Genomic DNA, 17,895 nt, shown 5'->3' on the forward strand with positions numbered 1-17,895 from the left:
TAAAATAATAATGTAAAGTGCTTAGAGGTAGGGTATCTCTGAATAGAGTGTTGTGTTGTGTGGGTGATTTAAGTACCAACATGTAGGTACCAATGCAGAGTCTTAAATTCAATGTACACCGTTTACTCAGTAGATAATTTGCATGTTGTTATAGAAGTTATTGTGGTATATGGAATCCATACCATAGTCTGTCAGGAAAGCAGAAACAGATCCTTTAAGTACTACCTGAGAAGGCATACGGGATCATGGGTAGTCTACCCTGCTCCCTTATGATGTTTTAAAATTGCACAGTATATTGTAAGTTTCACTTTATACTATAATATAAACATAATTATTTTGGTAGTACTTCATGAATTAGATATAAAAATGAATAATGTCTCAAACAATTTTTAATTATTAAATAAAAATGTATTGGTCAGAATTTTCATAGTTCAATAAAACTTCCAGCATTACATCATCTGGAATCTCCTCAAACATGCATGTTTCTATGTCTTGTAAACATTCAATAAATTGTTCATCCAAAGACTGATCCATAAAATCTTCATCCAAAAAATCTTCATTTAGAATCTCCTCAGATGTAATCTCGAAGGAAATATTGAAATTTTCTTGCTTCCCTTCCATTTTGTTTGCTGTAAATTGCATAAAAAATAACTATATCAGTAGATTTAGGGCAGTTTTGTGTTTAAGTTCAGACAGGTAGTTCTGTTTTTTTAACAGTTAAGTTAACTTTGGGTAGTGTATGGTAACAGGCAGGAAGTAGAAATAAAAAAAAGTGCTTGTGAAGAAGCGTAAGTAAATTCATATTTATAGCAGAGAAGCCTAAGTCAATCAATAAATATAACAGAGGAGCCTATCTCTATCTACAACTATAGCAGAGGGACAGTAAATAATTATCAGAAAACGTGTTTACAAATTAACTTAAAGTGCCCCTTACAAATTATCAACTTACTTTAGAGAGAGGTGGAGAAGAAAAAATGCGAAAATCCTTTCAAGATGTACCTCAGGTAGTTGTAGTCAAAATGGCCGTGTTTCCCTCTCATTTTTCATTTATATTCATGTACATAACCAATCAAATGTCAGGAAAAAAAAATAGAAAATGAAAGTAACATTTTAATTGGTTGTCAATTCTAACACTTCAGATGTGTTTTTGTTATGTAATTTACCTCAGGATATTTAGACAGGGCTACAGGCCAAATGGCTGAATGGAATTCCACCAAATTTGGGAAAATGGTAGGGACTGGTATGTAGTATTGCCTATTCTATATTTGGTGAAAGTGTCTCCAGTGGTTTTTATGTAAATTAACTTTTATTATTTTTTTTGGAGCGCTTCCCGGGCGCGCCCCGGTACGCGTACCGGCAGCGCTACGGGAGTCCTCCATTTTGTGTTTCGGTAGATTTGAGTCAGAAAATGGCAGATAAACAACGTTGGGAATGGGTATAAGGGGGCACGGTTGGCACTCCCTGACCCTCTAGGTTTCCTGAGGGGGTCTTAGGAGGCCCATATAGGACAAAAAAAAAATTATATTTTTTAATTTTCGCGGGGGGAGCGCCGGTACGCGCACCGGGAAGCGTACCGGGGAGCGTTCTTGGTGAAAATTAGTGAAAAAAGTTAGAAAAAGATAATCATTTGGAGTGATCAGAGATAGGGTAGCCCTGAAAAGGGCTTTTGGGTTCTGTGGCTGATTTAGGTACCTACAAGTAGGTACCAATGCACAGTCTTAAATTCAGGAGGAATATTCTATTCCCTTCATCTGAGAAGTGCACACCATCTTCTCTGTAAATATCTTGCATGTTGTAACGCAAGTTGTTGTTGTATATTGAACCCATTCCATAGTCTCTCATGTAAGCAGAAACAGATTTATTCACATGTTTCCGTGCTTTTTCAAATTGTGGACAAAATTGGTTGGACCATTTCCATTTCTGCCTTTGGCATATATTGGAATATACCAAGGCAGTTTGTGGGAAAAGTGCCATCAATTGATCAAAGGTGTCCTTTAAAAGCATTTCCAGACCTACACCAGTCAAAGTGCCCAAGTCATTTCCTCCACAGTGCAGAATTAACAGGTCAGGGTGTGGCAAATGCAAAAAGGTTTTCACCAATGGAATCAATTGGTGACATTTTAATCCTCTGTAGCCAATCTATTTTATGTTCACGTTTGATAAATCAAGGTTGTGTAAATTTCTGTTACTAGCATACCTTTGAGCCCAGTGGATATAACTATGTCCAATAATCCAGACAGAATACATGGTCAGAGGAGATTCTGGTGCAGTTAGATGAAGTGTGGAAAAGAAATGGCAGTTGGAATAATAGGAGTTTGCAAAAAAAAACCTGTGGAGTTTCAGTGCTCTTGAATCACAAGCAATGATTGGTAGAATGAGATAGGTGAAAACTGAAAGTTAGGGTGCATGGTTGTGTTCTGTGTAAGAAGTAATTTGAATGGTTAAAAAAAAGTTATTTAAAGAAACCTTACACCAGATAAGCTGGTGTATTTGCAGGTCAAACATCCTTGCAGAGGTGATTTGCAACATTGTAGAATAAACTTTTAACCCTGGCAGCTCAGTGAGGAGGGAGGTAGAAGAAGCTGATGGGGGGAAGGGTGTTGGTTTGAATATAGAGAGGGAAGAGTTTTAATTGGTTAACAAAAAGGGATATATGTGTAGAATTAGAGGTTTTCTGTGCCTTTATGGTTTGCAGTGGTTGGAGAACATACCTTTTGCTCTGCTAAAGAAATATTGGTGTGTGTATCTGACACTGTTGTGAATGTCCTAAAGCATTTCTAAAGGTGAGTTATGATTCATTTAATATACATAGAGACTTGTATACTCTATGGAGAAGATTTGGAAGAAAATTGTGGTCTTTAAATGTTGCTTTGTGTCATGCTTTTTGATAATGCTTGGTAAAAAGTTTTTACTGCATAGAGTAATTGTATTTTGTAAAATTGTGAATTTTTAGTCGTGACATGGAATGCTTCTACGTAGGACTTGTGCTGTGTTAACTCAGTGTAGGAAACATATTGAGTTTGTTTGCATAGAGGAATTTTAATTTGTAAAATTGTGAAGCTTCATGTGAAAGCTTTTGCCTTAGTCTTATCATTGCTGTGAGGCAGATGGTTGTACATAGGATCTGTGCTGTGTTTCCTAAATGTGATGTTAAAAACGATTTTGGGGAAATGAATGTTTTTTACATATTTGAGTATATTGTGGCACAGAGGTTCAAAAAGTGACGCATCTAATTACATGTGTCTCTTTTTAAATATGGTGCAAAAAGGTACATGTTTGGGCTTTCTTGGGGAGCGTAGGTGGTGAGGCTTGTGTCTAAGAGTGCAGTGAACTAGGCTTCATGAAGCCTATCCCTGACTGCACTGTTAGACACAGGTGTGAATTTGACTCTTTACAATGATGTTACATGTGTTAACTCAGTGGAGGAAGCATATTCAGTTTGTTTGCATAGAGGAATTGTATTTTGTAAAATTGTGAAGCTTCATGTGAAAGCTTTTGCCTTAGTCTTATCCCTGCTGTGAGGCAGATGGTTGTACATAGGATCTGTGCCGTGTTTCCTAAATGTGATTTCAAAATCGATTTTGAGGAAATGAATGTTTTTTTACATATTTCAGTATATTGTGACGCAGAGGTTTAAAACGTGATGCATCTAATTACAGGTGTCTCTTTTTAAATATGGTGCAAAAAAGTACATGTTTGGGCTTTCCTGGGGAGCGTAGGTGGTGAGGCTTGTGTCTAAGAGTGCTGTGGACTAGACTTCATGAAGCCTATCCCTGACTGCACTGTTAGACATTTGTGTGAATTTGACTCTTTACAATGATGTTACATGTGTTAACTCAGTGTAGGAAGCATATAGAGTTTGTTTGCATAGAGGAATTGTAATTTGTAAAATTGTGAAGCTTCATGTGAAAGCTTTTGCCTTAGTCTTATCCCTGCTGTGAGGCAGATGGTTGTACATAGGATCTGTGCTGTGTTTCCTAAATGTGATGTCAAAAACGATTTTGGGGAAATGATTTTTTTTTACATATTTGAGTATATTGTGGCGCAGAGGTTTAAGACGTGACGCATCTAATTACATGTCTCACTTTTTAAATATGGTGCAAAAAGGTACATGTTTGGGCTTTCCTGGGGAGCGTAGGTAGTGAGGCTTGTGTCTAAAAATGCAGTGGACTAGGCTTCATGAAGCATAAAAATAGTTTTTACATTTTTTAAAAGTAATAAAGAATGTGTGCATGTTTAATAGAAATACATTTGACTCTTTAGAACGATGTTAGCTGTGTTAACTCAGTGTAGGAAGCATATTGAGTTTGTTTGCATAGAGGAATTGTATTTTGTAAAATTGTGAAGCTTCATGTGCAAGATTTTGCCTCAGTCTTATCCCTGCTGTGAGGCAGATGGTTGTAGATATGATCTGTGCTGTGTTTCCTAAATGTGATGTTAAAAACGATTTTGGGGAAAATAAATGGATTTTACATTTTTGAGTATAATGTGGCGCAAAGGTTTAAAAAATGACGCATACATGCGTCACTTTTTAAATATGGGAAAAAAAGGTACTTGTTTGGGCTTTCCTGGGGAGCCTAGGTGGTGAGGATTGTATCTAAGTGTGCAGTGGACTAGGCTTCATGAAGCATATCCCTGTCTGCATTCTTAGACACAGGTGTCAATTTGACTCTTTACAATGATGTTAGCTGTGTTTTAAAACAGTGTAGGAAGCTTATTGAGTTTGTTTGCATAGAGGAATTGTATTTTGTAAAATTGTGAAGCTCCATGAGAAACTGTTTGCCTCACTCTTATTCCTGTTGTGAGGCAGATGATTGTAAATAGGATCTGTGCTTGCATGGAGCCTAAGATAGGGAAATTGCCTCCTACAGATTTGCAGAGAGGATTAAAGGGAAGAGTTGTTTATTTGCCCCTAGATTTGAAAAAAAATATTGATACAATTGGTATAGAAAAAGTAGAAGAGGAACCTTTAGTTAATCTAGTTAATGGGGTTCCAACAAAGAGTAAAAAAATCTGGCAAGATTTAGTGGATGTTAGGAAAGTCAAAAAGGCAACGTTGTATTTAGTCAAAAACAATGAGTACTACAAAGATGTATGTGTTGCAGCAGAGGAAACTGCTGCAGATGAAGACAGTGATTGTTCAGCTGGCCAAATTGAAAAAGTTGATGTGTCTAGAAGTGAAGAAATATATGAACATTATACTGTTCATCCTTTACATTCCAAAGAAGTAATGGGGAATGCAATTGACTTGTTTCAAATGAAAACAGCAAAAGGAAGTCCCATTAGTGTATGGGAAGAAAGTTTGGAAGCTCGTTGTTTTCCACAGCTATTTCCAACAGGTCGAGGTGGACGATATGACGATTGACCACTTCAAATTCCTGCATCTGAATATCGAACTGTAAGATTATATGCTGAAGATGCAAGGTTTCGTCAATGCATTCCCTATTTGTTTCATCTACTGTATGAAAGTGACTTGTCTGGGCTTTCTTATGCAGTAAACCATATTCTGAAAAGTGGAGCACATCTACAATATGTTTCGGCGAGGGACTTTATGCAGAAAGTGAATCTTCAAGATAATATTTTAGAATCTCATCTCATCAATCTCATGGCATGTCAGCGTGGTACAAATGAGTATTGGTACCGTCGCCGTGGGGAATTGAAATGTATGCTAAGAAACTTAGGAACTCCTACATGGTTCCTCACTCTTAGCTGTGCCGAGTATGCATGGGAGGACTTACTTCAATTTCTACGAGAGGCCAATGCTAATATACAAAATATAGAATTCAAAACACCTGGAGAACTGTGCTCTTTGGATCCAGTGAATGTATGCAGATATTTTAATCATAGATTTGAAGCTATGATATCTTTTATTACCAACAAAAAAAATCCTCCCCTTGGAGAGGTTTTGGATTTCTTTTGGAGAAAGGAGTATCAAGCATGAGGTGCTCCTCACATATATATGTTGTTGTAGATTAAAGATGCACCCAAATTTGGAACAGATTCGGATGACACAGTGTTGAGTTTCATTGAAGAGTATTCAACATGTGCTGTTCCGAAAACTACAGAAGAAAACAGTTTAAGGCAACAAGTTTTACGCTTTCAATCCCATCGTTGTGGAAAGTACTGTCGTCGAAAATTCAGAAACAAGGACAAGTTCTACACAAAATGTCGTTTCAGCTTTCCACGACCAGTGATTTCTAAAGGAAGAGTAAATAATTTGATGTCTTCTCTGCGACATACTGTGACGAGGAAATCACCAAAAAATACATACAATTTAAAAAGAGACGAAGAGTCCAAGTACATCAACGACTACAACCCAGTGATTTTGTCCATGTGGAATGCTAACATGGATATTCAGTTCGTTGCTGACAACTCTATTGCTGTGGCTCGATATGTGACGTCTTACATCACAAAAAAAGAAAAGACAGAACTAAAGGAAATGTGGGAGGACATTTCACATGAAAAGAGTCTAAGCAAGAAATTGTACAGTTACAGTCTGAAGATGTTGTCGCATCGAGAAATTGGAGCGTATGAATGTTCTGATCGATTGTCGTCAGCAAGTCTCTATGCCAAATCTAGAACCATCATTTGGGTGAGTCTAGGTCTTGCTGCAACACGAAATCGAGTTTTGAAATCTGTACAAGAGATAGAGTATTTGGCGGAGAAAGAACCAGAAAGTACAGATATTTTGAAGACAAACATGTTGGATACATACTATCCAAATAGAAGTCATCACCTTGAGAACGCTTGTCTCTATGTAGTTCTGCAGAGATATATTTATAAGAGGAACATCAGAGAAGATATCAATAATGGAATATATGGAGTCATTGGATGTGAAGGATGTCTAGTGAAACAGAAAAAAGGTCATTTGATTAATCATCGCAAATTGAGTTGTGATAATCCAGATAAAAGAGAAATTTATTATTTGGCTCTTTTGCAACTGCTTAAACCATGGTGTGAAGAAGAGGAACTTCTTGGAGATTTTCTCTGTTATGAAGACTCCTTTAATGCAACGAAGGATACCATAGAATGTCCTGTTTTACCAAATTATCTGCAAATGTTGAATGAAGAAATAGAGCAAGAAGCCACAATTGCTGCAGAGATTGCGAGAGACAGTTCTCAAGGCAGTCAGAGTTCTGCTTCATTGAGTCAGGATCCACTAGGAGGACCAATTATCCAAAATGAAGCTGCTACTGCCATGGATGAGGTGGAAAGAGTTATGGAACAAGGTCAAGATGATGAAGTTAACTTAGAAGATTTGGTGAAACAACTAAACCTTGAGCAGAAACAGATATATGACGAAGTCACAGAACAGATTGAACATGGATTCAGTCATGAGAAAACAGAATGCTCATGTACATCATTTAAGCCTGTCCAACTGTACGTGAGTGGAGAAGCGGGAACTGGAAAAAGTTTTCTGATTAAAGCCATTGCAAATTATCTGCAGAAAAGGACTGAATCACCGCTGTCTTGTGTTGTTACTGCTCCAACTGGGCTGGCAGCACATAACATTAAAGGGATTACTTTACATCGTTTACTGATGCTGCCAGTGGAGCATGATAACAAATTGGAGTATCACAAGCTATCAGGAGATGCGTGTTCCAAAGTTTCGAGAGTCCTGAAGAAAATGAAACTTCTTATCATTGATGAAGTAAGCATGGTGTCAAATATCATGCTTGCTTTTGTGCATTTGAGAATGCAAGAAATTCTTAGAACAGACTATGATGTCTTATTTGGTGGAAAACATATTATTGTTTTTGGAGATCTTCTGCAGTTGACTCCAGTGAAAGGACAACCTGTGTTCAAAATGCTCACACATGAAGATACCAGGAAGTGCTTAGGGAGCATCGGAAACGTTAATATATGGTTAAACTTTAAATATGCAGAACTGCTTCAAAATATGCGGCAGGCAAATGATGAAGATTATAAAAATTTTCTACAAGATGTAAGGATCGGAAAAGTAAGTTAGCAAGGGAAAGAAGCTTTACATGCACGATTAATTTCAAATTTGTACCCAAATGAAAACATTCTTCCAGAGAACATATTTAAGAAAATTAACGAGAAGAAATCTGGCATATGTTTGTTGCCAACTCTGAAAGAATGTTCCATGTTCAACAACAAGATGTTACAGTTAGAAAATGAAGAGATAGTGAAACTGGAAGCTATTGATAAAATAGAGCATATGGGAGCAACAATTATTTTGTCCGAAAATTTGAAGTCAAAATTGGATCCATTAGAGAAGACTATATCTAAAACTGCTGGTTTTGAAAAGACTCTGAATGTGTGTTTGAATTGTCGTGTCATTTTAAGAAGGAATTTAAATGTTGAAAGAGGTCTAGTAAATGGAGCAATGGGTTATGTTGTTGGTTTTCTGAATTACAAAAATAGAGATGGAATTGAAATTTTAAAAATTAAATTTAGTGACATTGATGAAATAGAACAAATTTGTCGTTGTTCAGCTAGATTTTTGCTCGTGAAAGACTTATATGTTCGCCGAAAACAGTTTCCTATTTGTTTGGCATATGCGGTGACAATTCATAAGTCTCAAGGTTTAAGTGTAGATAGCGCTTTTGTGAACATTGGAAGTTCTGTGTTTAAAGAGGGTATGGCATATGTGGCATTATCACGAGTCAGAACTTTAGCAGGATTGTACTTGATTGAGTGTGATGAAACAAAGATTTGTGCAGATTTAGATTGTGTAAAAGAATACAATAGGTTAAGAAGAGAGTATGCTCCACATTTGCCTCAATATCCTCTGATTGAATAACGTGTGGTAGGCCGAAAAGGAAGAAATGAGAGTAATTGCAGTGAGGTATCAGCAAAAAGGCATAAAGTAGATAAAAGTGTAATTGTAAAGAGAAACAAAAAGGATTCTGTTGAAGATGTTGTTGGATTTCAGTTTGATTATTTTTTTTTTTTAAATATCTTTTATTTTACCTTTCAAAAAGAAAAAAGCACACATTACAGAAAAATAGAAAAATAGAAAAACGCAAAAATGCAGCATTCTGTTCATACATTTGTTCATCTTACAGTACAATCCAAATAAATTTCATGTTAAAGTTATTTAGCCGCCAAAGGGGGAAAACATATCATATATTACATTATATAGTATAGTAAACACCATCATATTACATCAGTAAAAAATAAATCAACCTATTCCTGTTCTCCATTTCTCCAAAGGTCCCCATATCTTAATACCTCGTACTCTCCCACTCCTACCCTTTCTTGCATATATGTATTTTTCTAAGTTATGAATGGCAATGAGATTTGATAACCATGTTTGCAAAGTCGGGGGATTCTTATCTAACCATACCCTGGCTAACATTAATCTAAAGACAGCCGCTGCCATAAACATAAACATTTCATCACCTGAGTCCGCATACTCATTTCCAATATCCACACCCAGCATAATTAAACCGACCGAAAAGGTTAACCTGATCTTTAATGAATTGGTTAAAAAGTTTTCTACATCCTTGATTAGTGTGTATAATTGAGGACAAGTGGCAAACATGTGGACGATATCTGCCTCAGTAGAGTTGCACCTGGGGCACGTAGTGCCTTCCGAACCCCCCCACTTCGCAATCCTGGCTGGGGTGTAGTATAGCGAGAATAGCGTTTTGTAATGTTGGGATTGCAAGGGGGCGGAGCATAGGATAGACCGACCTAGCTCCAGTGAAATGTTAAATGATTCGGGTGTGGCCTCTATCCTTTCCCCCCATTTGGCCCTATGTTTGTCTAGATCATCAGGTCTGATTTTTGCCAGTACAGCATATATTAGCCTAATGGAGTATTCCTCCCCTGTAATTAGCCCTTCCATCAACTCAGTTGGCTGAAAGCCCAGTGGACCTCCTTGTTTATTCCTAAGGAAACTCCTGGTCTGAAGATACTTAAAGAAGTCCCTTCTGTTTACTTTATATATTCTAATCAATTCCTCAAATTGTATTATGCCCTCTGGTTTGACTAAGTCCCCAACTTGCTGTATCCCTTTACCCTCCCATTCTGCCATTAATGCATCAGAAAAGATTTCTTCAGGGAATGATTTGTTCTTGTAGACTCTGGTGTACCTATTAAATCTACCCATGCCCAATTTCTTTAAAAAAATACCCCAGACTTTAAGTGCTGCCCTTAGGGTTTTGTACGGCTGCCTTCTAAGGTACCCCAAATCCGTATAGTACAGGAATGCGTTGTCAGCGTTTTGACCTAATATCATTGTGTAAGTTTCAATTGACATATTCATGGTCTTTGATGCCCCGCCACCTCCTCCAATTAATCCCTGCATATACTGGAGTGCAGCCGCCAAAAAGTATAATCTAAAATCTGGTGCGCCCCACCCCCCTCTATCCCTTGGCAGGGAAATGAATTTATATGCCCTGCGAGTTTTCCCTCTTGCCCATATAAATCTATTGGCCAAGCTTTCCAACCTATTAAACCATTTGTTGTCAAAAATCAGAGGTATTGACCTGAATAGATACAAAAATTTAGGCAGGACCATCATTTTCAGCACGTTTGTAGTTCCAACCAATGAAAGATGTAGATTGCTTATTCTTTCCAAATCTTTTTTTACCTTAGTAAGCAATGGTTCAATGTTTCGCTCTACTAAATCCTCCAGTTTTACAGTAACATCAATGCCTAGATAGGTTGCATTGCTGACCACCCTGCTATCTAAACTTGATGCAAATCTATTCAGAATGATCTGTGTTTTAGTTTTATTTAGGTTATAACCTGACATCAACCCAAACTCATGCGCTTCTGCCTCTACTCCAACCATAGCTATATCCGGATTCGGAGTCAAAATAGCCACGTCGTCAGCGTAGGCCAAAATTTTCACAGTGCATCCATTGAGTGAGACGGGTTGAATAGCCTGGTTTTCCTCTAATTTACGTAGTAGTGGCTCAATGTACAGAGCAAACAGTAATGGTGAAGATGGGCAGCCCTGACGAGTCCCCCGTTGTACATGAATTGAATCCGAGTGCCCTCCGTTTACTCTGATTTTGACCACTGGCTCTCTATATAAAGCTTGTATAGCGCATATATAGCCTGGCCCAATACCACACCACCTCATAGTTTCCCATAGATAGTCCCAGGCAACCCTATCAAAAGCCTTCTCGGCGTCTAAAAACAATGCTGAAAAAGGGTCGCCTGTAACATCTGCCACATCGATCGTAGTGATTAGCGTCCTAATGTGCTGAGTGGTACCCTTCCCGGGTATGAAACCATGCTGTGACGGGCTCACCAAATGTTCAATACAGCCTGCTAGTCTCTTTGCCAACATTTTAGAGTAGACCTTACTATCTGAGTTCATCAATGTGATGGGTCTGTAGGATCCCGGGAGGGTTGCGGGCTTCCCTTTTTTGGCAATAACAATTAAATCTGCGCTGCGCCAAGAATCTGGTGAAAGCCCTCCTTGTTGCACATGTACCATAACTTCAAACATATAAACCAACAAACAGTCACGAAATACTTTATAAAATTCGACCGGGATTTGATCGGGTCCTGATGCCTTTCCTGCTGGTAAGTTATTTAATGCATCTATAAATTCCTCCATACATAGGGTAGAATCTAACATTTCACCTTCTTCTTTTGTAACTCTTGACGCACGCACACCTCCAAGATAGTTCCTAACTTCCTCCATATCCTCAGTATTGCCCTGTGTATACAGTTTTTCATAAAATCCTCTAAAAACCTCTCTTATCTGATCTAAGCCTGTAACAATGGCGCCCGTTGGAGTTGGATTTCAGTTTGAAAACAGTTCTGGTGTCAACTGCTATGCTAATGTAGTAGTTAATGTTGGTTTTTTTCTTCAAAATTTACAAAGACAGATTGTTGAAAATCGGGAACAAACATTGTGCTGTTTATTGAATTCTGTGTTAGAGAAATGTAGTAGTAATAGAGCTAAAATAGAAAGTGTTTCAGAAATTAGAAATCTTCTAGATATATGTTCAGGTCAAAATCAATTTTCACAGAATATTCAGCAGGATTGTCAGGAATTTTTTATGTATATGTTTGATGTATTACAAGATGAAGGAGTAGATATAAAAAATCTATTTGGCCTTTCTTATCAATGGCAACATGACTGTGATAACTGTGCTTCATCAAGTACTACTAGAATAGACTCTGAAAGATTTATATATTTAACTTTACCAGACTGCAAATCAGTGTCTTTTAATAATCTAGTTAAAGCAGCGGATCACAATATGGTGTGTACTCAATGTAAGTCTGCAATGCTGTCCACATTATTTCTACAAAATTATGGTCACTATGTTATTTTAATGTTCCAACGATGTAGACCTGATGGAACTAAATTGACAACTTCTATTAAAAATTTCGTGGCTTCTCAGTTATCGATATCAGGAAGAACCTTTGCAACTGTAGCTATTATTTTTCATGACGGTGCTTCTACAACATCAGGGCATTACACATGCTATTTAAAAACTTCTAAAGGTTGGACCCAATGTAACGACAATAATTTGACTTTCAAACAACGTTTGCCTTTTGGCTTTATAAATTCATACCTAGTGTTTTTACAGCCAAAATTTAGGTAAAGGTAATTGGCCTATGAAGACGGGAGGAGTACTCATATATACTCATACATGTGACACTATTTGGCCAAATGGAAAGGTGCAAGAATGAGTAAAGAGTCATGACTGAAAAAAGGAGTATATTAAAATTTTGAAAATATTTCAGATGTTCTTGGAGCTTTTCTTGTAGAAAGTCGATGAAATGGATTTCTAAGTGAACAGCAAAATACTATGTAACGAGAAAAGGACCTCCATGATATACTATTTGGCCTCAAGGAAAAGTAAGTCAATCAAAGATTAGCGTACATTTGTCGTTTGTCAGTATGTAAGGTTTTTTTTAAAACACAATCTTTTAGATTGTGTTTTTTTTTCCCGCTGTCATATGATGAGTAATTTGAACTCACTGCTTTAAGTGAAATTCAATATATTCTGAGAACAGCAAAAATAAACTATGTAACATGTTGTAGAAATTATTCTATACTTTGGATTGTGTAAATTAAATTGTATTCCCATTCTCTGACATCCACTCTCCCTCGCTTATCTTTGTTTGCTTCTTACTTTTGACCTCTTCTCTCTATTTTTCGTTCACTACTTCTCTGTGCTCAGTGCCTCACTCTACTTGTGTTATTTTCACTTGTGTTTATCTACCTTCTATAATTTCTTTTACAACAACTTCACTGCTCCTCTCTCATCGTTCTTCATCCCATTTCTTTTACTCTGGTTCCGTTACTATCCATCATTTCCTTTCTTTCAATGTCCTTCTCTTTACTTTCATCACCAAATTATTTTCTCTCAGTACCACTGTTTTAGTCGTCTTCTCCTCTCTTTCCTTTTTTTTGCAGACTTACTTTTTTTCTTTTCTCACTCATTGTACTCCACCTCACTCAGTTTTTGTCTTAGTGTGTCTATGTTATAACTTCCTCAGTGCATTTCCTTCAATTGTTGTATATTATTCTGTCTCCCTTCATCCTTTCACTCTATGACTGTTCTTCTCTTACTCTCAGTTATCTTCTATTCCTCATTCTTCTAAATGCATCCTTAATTAGACTGTTTTCTGTCTCAGTCATTATCTTTTTACTTACTTCTGTTTCCTGATTTAGTTTTGCTAACTCACATTGTTTTAGTATCTTTCTTACCTTCAGTTCATTTCTCTGTACTCCTCTCTCTTTTTCTTAGTGAATCTATATGCCTTACTCTTTGTAATTTGCTCTCCTTCTATTTCTTTTTCCCTCTTTTTGTCCTTCTACCTTAGTTTATTTCCCTTTCTGTGTTCTTCACTCTCACTTGATTTCTAAATAGAGTGTTATGATGTTTTTAGCTCTTCATTTGTATCTTTTAATTTAAAATACATATTTTACTAATTATAACTTATTTTTTCTTCTCACTTTCACAGATACCAACTGTAGTAAAAAAAAATTAAAGTTACATTTATTATATCGTAAGTATGACTAAAAAAATGTAGTTTGTTATCACCCTTTGCTTTAAGGTCACTAACATTTTCTCAATCTACCTCATTCCTGTGTTTTTACTCTGCTTCTTTCACTTATTCTTATTCTCCATGTTTACTCCCCTTTCCCTATTTACCCTCTCATATTCAACTTCTTTTGATCCCTATTCTTTACTTCACTTACCCTCTGTTCCCTTCCTTTGCTTCTTCACTCATTCTCTTTTTCTTAATTATTTACCTTACTCCTACACATATAGCTCATCCCCCTCCCAACATATGCACACACCTGTAACATACACCCACACACACACCACACACAAACCTCATACACACACAAAAACCTCCCACACACACTCTTCAAAAACACACACACATTCCATACACACACATACATCAAACACATATACACCCCACACTCATACACTTTTCATACATATTTCACACACCTTCATTTTTTCTCTCTCCATTACAGTCCACACAACCACACCCACAGACACACCTTACACACCCAAACTCCTACCTACACCCACTGACTCCCTGTAAGTCACACACATTGCATTACTTAACTTTTTTTGCTGTTTTACTCAAGCCCATTCAGGTACTGTTTCCTTTACTCTCTATGTCCGCTCTCTATGTCACTCACCATGTGTTATCCTAATTCAATATTTCTCCCTCTTTCACCCCTCTTTACTTATACTATGGGTACCGCATTTCTCTGTCAATCCACATGTTTTAACTTTATTCGATGTTATCCATCTTATTTCATCCCTCTTTATTTATGCACACTACTTTTTTCTCTCTCTCCTTTACCAGTGTTATTTAAATCTGGTTCCGTTATTACCTTTTATTTGTACATCATTTTTTCTCTTTCCTTTTAGTCTTTACAGACACTCACATTCTTCATGTGCCTCTGCTTTAGTATTCTTCTTCTCCCTTTCTTTGTTTCACAGCATTATATTTTTTACATTTTCTCTCTTACACTTTGTTATATCTTTTACACTGTTTTACTATGTATTACACAGTACATCTGTGTTGCTCTCTCTTGCTGTCTGTCTCTTAACATTACTCTCTCTTTCTCTTTCTCTTATGCTCTCCTTCTCTTGTTTTTTTTTCTTTTTTTTGTGCTGCGCTAACGGGGCGCTCACCGGTGCGCGTACCGGGAAGCGCACCAATGAGAAAAATGAAGTGAAGAGTGCTAAAAATTTTAGTCATTTTTTAAAAATGGGAGGTAGTTCTGAAAATAACTTTTTTTTATGTTTTTGTTGTTTTATATATATATATTTTTTTCTGAAATGTTTTTTTTTGTTGTATTTTTTGAACAATTTTATTTTTTTTGGTTTTTTTTGGGGGGGAACAACGGAAAACAGGCATTAGAAAGGGCTCAACAGGAGCGAAAAAAAAATAATCACTTTTTGGGGCGTTTTGAGCACTTGTGATTTTCAAATGCTCTGTTCATTAAAATCACACTCATCTCCCCGTGGCAAAGTAGTCCCCCACAATAAATACACACTAGCTTAATGTGTTGAAAATTGCTCTGAATATTGGGGACCGTCTCCCTTGCCTCTGGTCCAGAAAAACTTTCCTGTGTTGAGGTGGTGGCCACAGGAGTTCGTGGGTTTTCACGGAGGTCACGCACCTCAGCCACGCTGTAATTTATTGGATGCCACCTTTGCATGTGGCGATGCATAGTATAGTTCCCATAGCTATATTTTTCATCTGTGCCTCGGGACAGAACTTCTTTGCAGATCAGGCATGTGACATAACGGGCATTGACTTTTTTGGCATTCTGGGAATGTATAAAATTGCCAAATGAAACTGTCCTTGTGGTGGGATTTCCGGGGCTGTTCAGGCAAGAATACTCTCTCATGTACCTCCTCTTCCTCTTCTTCCTCCTCTTCCTCACGGTTGGGAAGGAACTGGGTAGGTGGTCCTTCCTTCCTAGGAGGTGGTGGTGGTGGTGGGGGTGCACCAGCTGCAGCTACTATTGAAGCCATCTCTTAATAATGAAAATAGGTCTTCCTCTCACAAAGTTGAAAGTCAGAGTGAGAAAAAAGGTGGGGGCTTTCATCATTTGGAAAAAAAAATGTTCTAAACCAATGAAAAGTGTTATTTTTAGGTCACATGACCTAGCCTTACATCATTAGGAAACCAAAAGTGAAATGAACCAATAAAAAGTTTTATTAACAAGTCACATGACCTGTTACGCTTACGTTACGCGCTCCGCGCCGCGCCCCGGATCGCTTCCGGGGAGCTGCGCTTCGCGCATCGGTTCGCGCTCCGGAGCACTTCCGGGTGCGCTAACGCGGCGCGTCATAAGATGCATTACGCGGCAACGCGATACGTCGCGCTTACGCGACGCGCCCCGGATCGCTTCCGGGGAGCTGCGCATCGCGCCTCGGTTTGCGCTCCGGAGCACTTCCGGGTGCGCTAACACAGCGCGTCATAAGACGCATTACGCGGCAACGCGATACGTCGCGCTTACGCGACGCGTCACGATGTTGTTTTCTAACGCGACAATTGCGCTAACGGAACGTTTACCGGTTCGCGGACCGGGTCGCGGCACCAAATTGAGCTAACGGGAAGCTACCCGGTGCGCGGACCGGTAGCAAAAAAAAAAATAATCTATATATATATATATACATAAAAAATTATATTAAATACATATAAAATATATTTTTCCTTTAAAAAAAAGAATACATTTAACAGCTTTTAATATTTGCTATTAAAAAACCATTGAAATTCACTGAAAAAAACCATAGGTTATAGACCATATATAGTTAGGAATTAGCATTTACAAAACCTTGAAAATTCACTGAAAAACCATAGGTTATAGACCATATATAGTTAGGAATTAGCATTTATAAAACCTTATTTTACTGACACAAAACCATTGAAATTCGCATATATAGTTAGTTGCACTAACTATATATTTCGCGCACCCGCAATCCACTGCTGATGATGTCACATATTACATCATTCATGACATGGTCAGTGACATCACTGATGACATCACTGATGACATCTCAAATGACATCACTGATGACATCACTGATGACATCTCATTTGACATGACTGAAACGCGTTATGGCTGACTAGCGAGGAATAAACGCTACTTTGCACTTACTCTGGGTTCGTGTCTGCTTTCGTGGTATGCTGAGGAAGAACTATTGGCATTCGAGTTTTCTAAGCGGCGCTTGGGATATATATATATATATATATATATATATATATCCAAACACAATCCCGGAGAATAGAAGTACCAAGGAAAGCAGCACTCGCAGGGGGTTGTTCCAACCAATTTATTACGGCGGAACAAACAGCAACGACGCGTTTCGCCGTAGGGCTTTGTCAAGTTGTGAGAGAAGCGAGGACGCACAAACAATTTAAACTTATCAGGATGTGGTGGAAAGTGAAGACGGACAACATGTTTACAAATAAACAGCGGCCATCTTACAATGTATATACATTCAATGCAAAGTGCTTAAACTTATACAAAATAACCATTATATAATGTTATGTCATATATTTACATATAAATTGCTATATAAGCATTTGATATAGCCCTGTATGGGCACAAAGAACGATCCTAATAACATCCTGAATGATAATGTAGGCTAATGTCAGAATACATCACATGGGAATCCGATCTAAATTGAACCATGCTTGACAACTGTAAAATCACAATAATGATATGCCAAATAGCATGTTCCCTACCACACAGGTACAAAGATAAGGCCCACTGATGGGCTGATCCATGGGTGCATGACCTACATACTCCCCTAGTCCAATATCATCTCCACAAAACAAAAGACATATCAATAGCCAAAATCTTCTATAATGATGCAAAAATAAAGAAAACAGTCACAGTTAATAATAAAATTGATCACAATAATAATCTTATCACAGATTCTTGACTTGTTCCACCCCTTT

This window comes from Lissotriton helveticus, chromosome 6 (assembly GCF_964261635.1).
Source record: "Lissotriton helveticus chromosome 6, aLisHel1.1, whole genome shotgun sequence".
NCBI classification, from domain to species: domain Eukaryota; kingdom Metazoa; phylum Chordata; class Amphibia; order Caudata; family Salamandridae; genus Lissotriton; species Lissotriton helveticus.